The 11,856-nt window shown below is 37.0% G+C and overlaps 1 protein-coding gene across 1 annotated transcript in view; it reads left to right on the top strand.

Annotated features, from left to right (window-relative positions):
* The first annotated feature begins 4,276 nt into the window (after positions 1-4,276).
* The window catches only part of LOC145675504 (tubulin polymerization-promoting protein homolog), a 118,479-nt gene continuing 110,899 nt past the window's right edge, over positions 4,277-11,856 (top strand). Inside the window, exon 1 of the mRNA XM_081745955.1 lies at positions 4,277-4,546. The gene's annotated coding sequence lies outside the window, so the exon portion shown is untranslated. The remainder of the gene's footprint in view (positions 4,547-11,856) is intronic.

Here is an 11,856-nt window from a genome sequence, read left to right as displayed (position 1 = left end):
GGTGTCCACTACAAACTTACTTACGCTTCGACTTTGGTTCTTTGAAATACCGTATTTAATTATAGTTAATTTGCCTCACTGTCAGTCACCGTTTGATAAAATATAACAGGAATGCTTTAGTTTCCTTAGGGGTCACCGTTGCGCCGTCCCTGCATCACACGGAATTTTGCATTATCAGAATCTACGGCTAAAAATAATGGATACTTTCACCTGACTTCGATCCAACATTTTATTCTCGAATTATGGCTGTTTTTGAATTTTTTCCGACGAATTTTTGACTGGTCATAGGGCAGAAAGAAAGCATTTGTACACCCAGATTGGTCTATACCTTTTCCCTTATCTTCGTGTCAGAAATCAGCTCCCAAATGTTGTCGGTGTTGTTCAAGAACATAAAAAAAATCCACCAAGTGACTCGAAGCATCACTTGCAGAAGTTACAGAAACAAGGTATAGTCGAAGTCTCCAGTCACTTGTAGACATTTACTATTAAATTGCAATCTACGCCACACTGATGTTTTGTGAAACAAAATTACTGATAAACAAAGTCATATGTTCTTGTAACACTATTGCACAGACTTGTAGTTAATATTTTACTCTTGTAAGTTCGAGATACACACACTCCTAGATTTTCACTAGTATCACAAATGTACAAACAAGTATTAGTATTCTGTTAACTTTTAGAAATAGACCCCTGGTGACCCGTTGAACTTCATCAATACTAATAAGGAACGAACATGAACATGCCATCTGGACATCCGAATCGCACCTAGTCTATTCGATAAACATAACAAAGATATGTTCATGCACAAAAAATTAGATGCCATGGACAACGGAGTAAGTCCCTGGAGCTCATTAACCTTGTTAGTATGAAGAAAATCGTAGACTTGCAGTGAAATAGCTATTGCATCAACACTGTTTATTGGGAAGTCATGGTTTATAGTTCATTCTTTTCAACATGAAACAAGATGTCTAGAGGTGATATGTATTGAGGACCATAACGTACTTGAACAGGGAAAATTGGAAGAATGTCGGAAGAATTCCCTTCAGAAATCCTTCTTATCAACTTTGGACCCATTTGGAATGGTTCCAGGTAAAAGCACATAATCCAAATATTGAAATGTATCTCGAAAAATGCTATAGGAGATAAGAAATGTGTGTACAAATATAAATATTATGGAAAATATCACAGTGTGTACAAAGTTTTGTATTGATAGACAGAATAGGTATGAGGAGAAAGCTGTTTTGGTATCCAACCATAGGTAGATCCAGGATGCGTTTTCGCCGATCAAAAGCGTTTCAGTATTCTCGCGCTACTCTATATTTTTTGGCGCGCTACCCTAGCTATTTTAAGTTGATAATGTAAAATGTACAGAAAAATTTGGACGTCTTTAATTTGCCCACTTCATGTCGACAACATAACCCACCAACCCCTGTGGGGGTTCTAACTCGTGGCGACTACATCAACAACTAATACTACTACTACTAGGGATGCGCACGAGTCGAGTCGAGTCAGAATTTTCCTGAGAAAATTCGAATCGAGACACAGCTCTTCCAATAGAAAAATATACGTTTTTCGAGTCGAGATATCACTTTTATAGCACATTTTCGAGACGAGATAGCCTCAAATCTTGTTTCGTGCGCATCCTTAACAACAACAACAACTACAACTACTACTACTACTACTACTACTACTACTACTACTACTACTACTACTACTACTACTACTACTACTACTACTACTACTACTACTACTACTACTACTACTACTACTACTACTACTACTACTACTACTACAACAACAACAACAACAACAATAACAACAATAACAAACCACTTTTTTAGTATTATTTTCAATCTTATTTTAATGAAAAAACTGTTCTGAAAATTTGATGAAAATAGAAAAAACTACATTGGGCCGGGTTTGAACCCACGCCAAAAGTGATGTTCATTACTAGGCCACGCACTAGCACCCTCGGCTACGAGGGCCGACAGCAGTATGCGTTTGCCTTCAGTTATATGTATATCATGACTCTTGGTGTCTTATCTGTATCCAATAAGATCAGAGGATACCTGAAACGCTTGGGATTCACGAATACGCAACCAGGATGTCGAAGGGTCTTTCCCCTCCACACCTACCCAGTGGCAGGGGAACCAGTGCTTCAAAAGTTCAGTGTGGGAAAACACTGATAATCTCTCACTGCCCGAACTCCCCTTTCTAGGAGTCCGTACTGGATTTACGTGCTTTTTTTTTTTTTAACATGAAGATATAATTAAATGATTAAAAGTGTAATATCAAATTTAATGCTTTGGTGTTAAAATTAGTGTTTGTTGACTATGTTGTATTTTTTTATTTTAGTTCCAAGACTTATAAGACATCTCGGTAGAAAATTTCTAGAATAATCAGTGACACTTGGACAAGTGTGAAATTAGACTGAAATAAATGGAAATAAACATGTAATCAGATATTTATACGCCAAACTAATTTTATATCTGATAAAATACATTTCGACTGCAAATATATTTGATAACCAATTATTAATACAATACTGACAAATTAAAAATATATTTAGCTAAAGTATACTCACTGCAATAAAGGTAACTTTATGTTCTTTACTATCACGAATAGAGATATTCATCACATATTGTAAAACGAAGAGATGTGCTTATAGGATTATGAAGAATTTCCGTTTCCTTACGCAAATCGTGTTAAATATAAATGACCTCTTAGTAATTTTGGCGATCCCTTTTTTTTCTTTTTTTTTTATAATAAAATCCTGGCTACGCTATTGATGAGAAGCGATTACTGGTTTGCGTAAAAATGAAAAATAAATTGACACTAATCCACTATATACAGTATCGCAAGCGGCCATTGTTCAGTTGGAAGTCCTCATAATTGATTTAGCATTAGGGAAATGAAATGAAATGAAATCTTTGAGTTTTGCGTCCCACGGAAGAGAATGGATCCGGTTTTAACATTGATCGCTACAGAGTAAAAACGGTCATAGAGAACGAGAAGGAATTTTGTGCAATCAAATAAGCGTCCCAAGAATAATTATATTCCATCTTCAATCTTATCTTATCTCCAGCGGCGCAAATCTGTCTTCAACATTGGGGAAACAAGTAAGATTTTTTTTTTAAGCGATGTTCAAAATATTTGTGTAGTTGAAAAACAATGATGTGGAGGATCAGGCAGTACAGCTGTCTCCAACATTGGGAGGCGGACAGATTTGAGGCTTATTTTGGGGTGACATCAATTTCATCTCACTTTCCTTTGTGGCAAGCGGACACAAATCATCACATTTCTCCCCAAAAAACACATTTGAAATCGGATTATTGGGGGGACAGTCCCCCCAGTTCCGAGATTGGAGGGGACATGTCCCCCTCATTCCCCCGGGATTTGCGCCAGTGCTTATCTCTGTGTCTGTATTAAAATCGGAAGTAGTAGATTTCCACTATATTTCCGATTTCAGTATTAATGGGATCAGTCATTTCGAAAAGGTCATATATATCCACCAAAGTAAATTGTTAAGGAGAAAGAAAAAACTTTGGATTGCAAACTCGACGTGTACAATGGCATCGATGATATTGAGGCAATAGTGTAGGATATGCAAACATACTGTATAATGTGACCGAACAATTGATCTTTTTACAGGGGATGCGCGTTTCTTCGCGTACGTACCGACTTTGCACTAAAATGAAAATGTGGTGGGGAGGGACATATGGCCTTTTCGCAATGACTGATTTCATTGTAAAAATATCACACCATACAAAAACTTAACTCGTTCGTGTAGTAGGGGTTGTGGTGGCTCAGTGGTAGGGCGTTCATCTCTGGTACATGGGGTTCTTTGTTCGATCCCAGTTCGCGCCAAGTAAACGTCGTGGTGGACGAACACCGTATGCGTGGGTTTCCTCGGGGTTCTCCCACTCTCTTCATTCCACCATTTCATTTATTTTTGATTATCAGCGTCTCCTTTAGCCTAGTCGGCATAACCGTGGGACGTAAACCGCAAAGATTTCATTTTATCGAGAGACGTTAAATTAAATATTTTATTTGTACTTTCAAGGACCTTATTTAACTTTCAAAATATTTATTTTTGTAATCATTTGTGGAAGATGAACAAAAATATTTCACCGTATTATATGGTTGAATTATTTCATTAAACTTATTTTTTCTACAATCAGTTTTGTATCCTCTTTTTGTTTCCTTTTCGCTCAATTTTCCGGTTATCTGCGTCGGCGCAGAGATGAATTTGATGAAATCACCCGCTCTTTGATGCCGATTGTTTGGGTACAGCAGCTGGTGTTTCGCTGCTTTCAGTCGCTACGAGGAGATCCGACGACGAGCGACACCAACCGAAACGGAGAGGTGTGGTATTAGTTATTGAAGTGCGAAAGGCAGAGAAAAAAATAAAAACATACTCGCTAGTTGGTTTATAAAGTGTATAGAGTGTGCGTAAGTGTGAACCGCAAAATATACTCCACAGGAGAAAACAAGTGAGACATTTAACTTACATCTTACAGGTCAAAGAGGACCTAATTAGATACAGGTAAGTTTTACCTTATACCAATAAATTATAAGATTTTTACATCATTACAAGATAACTATATTTGTTATCTTATTTGATAGCAAGAGTGACAAGTTAACTTCAATGAAAAGGTTTGTTTTTTACCCTCGTAACTTCTATGTTCTGCAATGTTTATATCGTTCTATCGCCTTCACACTGTGGATTCATTCGATCGATCCGCGCAAAACGATGCGTATTCGTGCGTATTGCGTAGCTTGGTTGACATCAAACAATATATAGACATAGTATTATTGTCAAATAAAAATATTCCATGCCCTTTGACATTCGTTGACATCATCCTTCAATATAGCAAAAAGTCTATAGTATTTCAAGAGAATATCGATCAATTTAAATAACCATAAATTTAGTATATAAATAAGCAAGAAATTCAAAAATGCACAATTAAAATAACCTTTAAATAGGCCTATCTTTAAAATAACATGACAGGTCTACATTATATCGTATCTCTATATTCATAGCATTTTTTTTCTTTCTTACATTACGTGGATTTTAAAGCTTTGCTTGATGTAGATGCTAAAACAGGATCTGAACACAATCACTTCCACGAACATGATGGAAAAAATGCAAAACATTCACGGGTTATTGCATGGAATTCCATAACAAACCACTTTGACATACATATACAAGCACGTAACTCAAGCAAGTGTAAACACTTTGTAAACTTAACTGATAAGTCAACTATGGGAGATAAAAGAAAGTCCTATTGATTTCTTTGGCTTGTAATTAATGAGTAGTGGGCTTCAGTATAGAAATGGTTATATTCGAGTGGGTTATGCAATACTGGACTATATGCGAAATTGTTACAGGTAAATAATAAATACCAATATTTAAAAAAATAACGAAATAAACTTTATAATTTTTCTGAAGAAACTAACCAGGACTGTATTCATAGACGTGAGAAGAATCAAAGCAATCTGTTGACAAAACCCAAAATTGAAATGAAATGAAATCTTGAAGTTTTACGTTCCACGATTATGCCGTCTAGGCTAAAGGAGACGGTGATGGCGAGAAATGAAGGAAATGGTGGAATGAATCAAGTGGGAGGAAACGGGAGAACTCCGAGAAAACCCACGCACACGGTGTTTGTCCACCACAAAGCTCACTTAAAACTCAAAATTGAACCAAAATCATTGGACGAATAATGGTTCATTAGTAGAGCTCTCACCGAAGATACGAAGGGTCCTGTCATTCGATCCAGTGATGTGAGTTTGAGATAGACAACACTGTGTACAAAAATGTCTTCTCGGAATTTTTCATTTCTTCCCACTCCTATGCTCTTTAGCAGAAATACTTCCATCGTATATTCGTCAAATTATTCTGTGAGAAACATCAGAATATTTTATTTATGAAATATTTAAACAGGGAATCCCTTACAAGTTAATTTCTTTCTCGTGTAAGGGACTCAGTGTTGAAGCGCTCACTTCTGATGCAACGAGTTACTGGTTTGATCCCAGACCTAGTTGCTGCACATCATCAGGTGTGTCCAGGTCGGATTTTAGAGCGCACGTTACTTCAGTGATGTTTATTTATTTATTTAGGGGAGTTTTTTTTTTTTTTTTTTTTGTATTGAAAATGGCACAATCAAACTTTAGTTATACCATAATGATACTCTTAAGAAGGACAAAAACTTCCACAATTAAGTAAAAATTTAGTCTACAAAGCAACAGGCCAGGCCAGGAGTTCTAGACCCCCTAGTTTTTTGAGTGAAAAAAATTGAAGCTGTTTATATATATATATTTGAAAGTTTATAGTAATTTCATGATAGTGTATCATGGTCTGGGTTCTAAGGGCCCCCCCCCAGTTTTTATCTTGTAGATCCGCCACTGCAAACCAAGTTATTTTTGTTGTTCAACCAACCACATATAGCCTCAGAGCTGAAAATAGCCAATAACCAATCGATATTTCTGGATTTTGAAGAAATAATTTTTGTAAATAAGTAAAACAACTAATATTTCAGTAGAGAACTCGTACATTCGATTTCAGGATTAAATTATTAGATATCTTCAGGACATGCTAAGTGACAAGTCTAGAAGGTGAAAACTGAGGGAGGGGAAACCAGAACCCAGACTATGATAAGTATGTCATGAGTTTGCAATTTTTCATGGGTCCTGCAGAAGTTTCAACTTAACTCTTTCCCGATGGATATTATGACTGGATTGAACGATGACATTGTGGACCACAAGTATTGTTTTACACATTGCATAACAGAAAAACTGCAACAACTGAAACTATATCTAACATTTCAAATATTTTCCAATAAAGAATAAAAGGTAACGCTTACTAATTATAAACTTTCAAAAATATATAAATAATAGTTTCAATTATTTTTGTACTGAACAAACTGGCGCGGTCTAGGCCCCCGACCCCAAGCTAGATTCACCACTGCGTGCTAAACGTGCCGTGGCGTGCGTGACCTAGAGTTTTGTTTATATTTTTGTCAAGTCGCATGGTTATTTTTGAAGTATTAATAGCTTTTGTAATAATTAAACGAGTGAGTTTTAATTACGTTCCAACATCTCCAACTGAGCAATTGAAGGCTTCGGAGAAAACTATTCTCAGTGGATAATTAGCAACTGTACGAGAGTCTCTATTTAATGTTGGGTCGATTGAGAAACAATTGAATCATACGCTTTTCTAGCTGGTTGGCTTCGTGGGGTGTTTGCGATGAATACTCAATTTCACCATTGGCTGCAAAATTTTACACAGTGTAAGGGAAATGCGTTGACGGTAAACAGAAGGCAATGCTTGGACTCTCAAGTTACGGAGTAGTTACCCGATGTAGATTTGGGTTTGATTCTGGGTGGAGGCATATGTGCACCGCATCACAGGCTAACTGTATGTTTACGTGTGATATAGCCTCGATACTGAAAAAGAGCATTATACTAGGAATTAAACAATTAAACAACGACATCTTTGTTTAACCAGCAAAGTAATCACCTTCACGGGCATTAATTTCTCCTTCACTCCCCTTTCCCTGTTTCAGAGCATTCGTAAAAATATGAAAGATTCATACTCTCTAACGCAGTGGTTCTCAAAATGGGGTCCGTGTACCCCTGGGGGTCCGCATTACCTTTCCAGGGGGTTCACGATGCCTAAAAATTGAAAAGTGTTGTAATAAAATGGAATTCACCGCTGTTATGCACGAAATATATTTTTAACATTAAGAAACTACAGCTGTGGGCATACGAGTACAAAACAATAACTGTTGATCATTTCCAGTGCTCAGGGGTTTCATTGACTCTTCAGGTGAAAAACTCTCTGCTGAAATCCACAAAATACTTGTAGGACACTTGAGACCATTAGCTGCAAGTTTTCTAGAATATTTCCCTGTCCCACAACCTGGTAATGGTTGGATTGAAAATCCTTTCACTAATATGAAATCCATGATATACAAGGTATGAATTTGTCTAACACAGAACAAGAACAGGTATTGGAACTATCCTGGAACTTCATGGGAAAACGTTTTCAAAGAAAATTAACTTGCACTTTTTGGTTGCGTGTGCACTGTGAATATGAAGAGTTGTCTAAAAAGACATTGCAACATTTGATGCCTTTCCCTAACACAGACATGTCATCAGACCTTTTCTGCTTTTTGCAATATTAAAACCTTAAAGCGAAAGCTAGGGATGCGCACGAGACGAGTCGAGACAGCCACAAATCTTGTCTCGTGCGCATCCCTAGCGAAAGCGTCTTAATGTGGAATCGGACCTAAGATTGATGGTGGCGAAACTTATTCCAGATTTCATTGCAATTATGGAAAAACAAAATATTAACAGAGAAAAATCATATTCACGGAGAAATTAAATGTCGACTAAAAGCAGGGAATTCGTGTTACTATTCGGTTCAAAATCTCTTGTCGTCGCGAATTCTGTCGAGGAATTTGAAGCTTAAACTATACAAAACGATAATCATGCCTGTTGTTCTGTAAGGCTGCGAAACATGGTCACTTACTCTGAGGGAAGAACATTGACAAAGTATTTGAGAACAAGATTCTGAGACGAATATTCGGACCCAAGAGGAAGGGGAATAGGGAATGGCGGAAACTTCACAACGAGGAACTACATAATTTATACGGTTTACCCAACATTGTTAGGGTCGTCAAGTCTAGGAGGCTTAGGTGGGCGGGTCATGCAGCTAGAATAGAAGAAAGTAGAAACGCTTTCAAAGTCTTGACAGGAAGACCAATCGGAAAACGACCATTAGGAAGACCTAGGCGCAGATGGGAGGACAATATTAAGATGGATCTCGCAGAGATTGGAATACAAAGTAGAAACTGGATGCAGTTAGCTAAGGATAGAAGTCAGTGGGGAGCTTTTGTGAACTCGGATTTGAACCTCCGGGTTCCACAGGCCATAGAGTTAGTTAGTTAGTTATGGAAAAACACAAAGAATTTCATTCCTCATATTAGTGACCCTACATTTGAGAACATTGTTTATCAAGTAGATTTTCCTTTTTAAAATATGATTTTCTGTTTTGAAAGTTACTGCATTTTCAATTGAAATTTCGTTCACTAGGAAAAGATCATGTATCTTTAGAATAAATTATTTATTGCACAATTCTTCTTGATCTTTTTGTTGTCAGTGGTAATTCTAATTATTATATATATTACCATGTTAAATTTCAGATAGCATTGCAAGAGGGTCCGCAGATCATTTTCCGACAGAACAGGGGGTCCACATTATCGAAAAGTTTGAGAACCACTGCTCTAACGTAATGAAATACTTACTTACTTACTTAAGCCGTCCTCTTCTATCTTCCGATGTAGAGGGGGGTAATAAGAGATGCATCTATGATCATAATTTGATAACAAAGTTGGATTTAAAAAAAAAGAATATCATTGTGTTCTTTGTTATGATGACAGAACGGTTTCCTGTTGATATCACAAACTAATAAAATTCACTCGCCTTCGTTGCGAGTAGTCCCGGGTTCGATTCCCAATGGGAGCCCTCGGTCAAAAAAATGTACAAAGCTTTCCAGGCCAGCCATCGTGAATGAGGTTTTCTTGGGTTTTCCTCATTAACACCAGGCAAATACTGGGGTGGTACAGTACCTAACTTATAGGTCCCAGACTGCTTCCTTCTTTCCCTTTCCCCAGGTAGTGTGCTCGCTGAGGGACGTCATACTTACCTCATACGTGATAGGCTAAATGGGCATAGATGCCAAAAGCCCAAAAATCTAAATCTTAAATCCTGAAATCCTAAACGATTAAAGTTCAATTCCATTCAGGAGCATTTTAAATTTTCCATTACATAAACCAATTCATTACGAACTGTACTTCATACTTGTAATGAATACGTTTATGTGAGGAAAATTAAAAGAGAAGGGACATCTTGTATTCCATTCACGAGATGAGACAAAATGAAATATTCTTTACGGGATACAAGATGATACAGCAGAACTATTCTAGTAGAAACAAAAATCCGAGACAAAACGTAAGTCACAACACCTTTTCGAGACGAAACAACCATTAGGTGTTACATATATATATATATATATATATATATATATATATATATATATATATATATATATATATATATATATATATATCTTAAAATTATACATTTTAATTGTTGAATAAGGAGGAAAAAATGAATTTCGATAGGATTGCACTTTGTGCAGAACATCATACAAACCGATACAATCAGCAATTCGAGCAATTACATTCTATTCATTTTAACAAAATGGGTTCAAACTTCCCTAACCCTAAGCTAACCCGACCCTACCCTACTCATTCCTACATTGCGTTCATGTCAACAACGTGGCAAAATCATTTGTTCTGCATAAAGTGCATTCTTGCCGAAATCTCTTGTTTCATGTTCCCTTTAGGCTAACAAAGATGGACAATGTTTAATGAAAATGAATGATTATTACAGAGCTGGTGGACTGAGAATGTGGAAAGATACGAGAGATTCTGAGAACACTCGCGGGTACGATGTTTTCCACCACAAATTCATATGATCTGAGATTGAACTAGGGACATCTCGCACCAGAAGTAATTGTTGAGTAGGATTTATGCTGCTTAATGGCCATTTAATACACATGTATTGTCTTGAACTTCTGAAAATGTTAAATGGCTCCTGAAACTCTCATGGTTCCTAAATGTAAATTATAACGTGTTTTTATAGCCCTATTAAGTAATTGACTTAAGTGGCTAAGTATACAGTATTGTTGCATTCTTATTTGGAGAATTAAAGTAGCACTTCCCCTTTCAAACACGCAAACAGTTCTTTTTTTCTAATGAGACAGTTTGTAACTTCTTGTTTCTTTTCTCTTTGTGTATATTTTTTTCATTATTGATCAATTTGACGATCTTCATATTTACACGTATGACCCTACATTGCGTGAGCTGTATAAAATAGGCTTTCAGTCAACATCAGTGTAAGAAAGACATTTTCGTGTGACCTTGAAATTTTTAGCGTGCTTCATTTGTTTATAATCAATTACAAAGTGGTACTGAAAGGTTGTTAAAATCACAACGTCTTGTCCACGGTTTGGTTATGGCGACAAAGGTTAAATAAGACATTAGGGGTCTTATGCAGAGTCGTTGTGTGATTAGTGCCATAATAAAGACTTCTAAATACTAACATATGTTTCCTGCAGTAGTCAGGCCTTTAGGATGACGCTAATCATACCTCAAAAGGACTCTGCATAAGGCCCTAGATGTGCGGAGTTCATCTTCAAGGTACTCGCTGATAATTTAAAGTGAGATTCTGTTTAAGGGCTAGGGGCAGTGGTGGCTCAGTGGTAGAGCGTTCACCTCTGGTGCTTGGGGTCCCGGGTTCGATCCCAGCCCCCGGCAAGTGAACTTTGTGGTGGACAAACACCGCGTGCGTGGGTTTTCTCGGGGTTCTCCCGTTTCCTCCCACTTTCTTCATTCCACCATATCATTCATTACTCACCATCACCGTCTCCTTTAGCCTAACCGGCATAACCGTGGGACGTAAAACTCAAAGATTTCATTTAATTTTATTTTTCTGTTAAAGGGCTAATTTTACTCATACAGATTAGTATTTTCTTTCTCAGTTACGTTCAGGGACTAAATTTACGGGGTGTCCAAAGGGAGCTGAGCCCCTTACCAGTTTTTAGGTTAGCAGCATATTAACTAGAGCCAGGAGATGATGTGGAAAGAGACACTTGACCGTGAGTCTCAATAACAATGGGCATTATTCCGTAATGGTTTGCATCGAAGCAACGCAAAATTTGTGTTTTAGTTTGTGATAATCGGTATAACAGTTATAATAATGGGCTTTTTGCTTACGTTATGTTGC

This window comes from Thermobia domestica, chromosome 18 (assembly GCF_964235325.1).
Source record: "Thermobia domestica chromosome 18, izTheDome1.hap1.1, whole genome shotgun sequence".
In the NCBI taxonomy this organism is placed as follows: domain Eukaryota; kingdom Metazoa; phylum Arthropoda; class Insecta; order Zygentoma; family Lepismatidae; genus Thermobia; species Thermobia domestica.
This window is presented reverse-complemented; position numbering and strand designations above follow the sequence as displayed.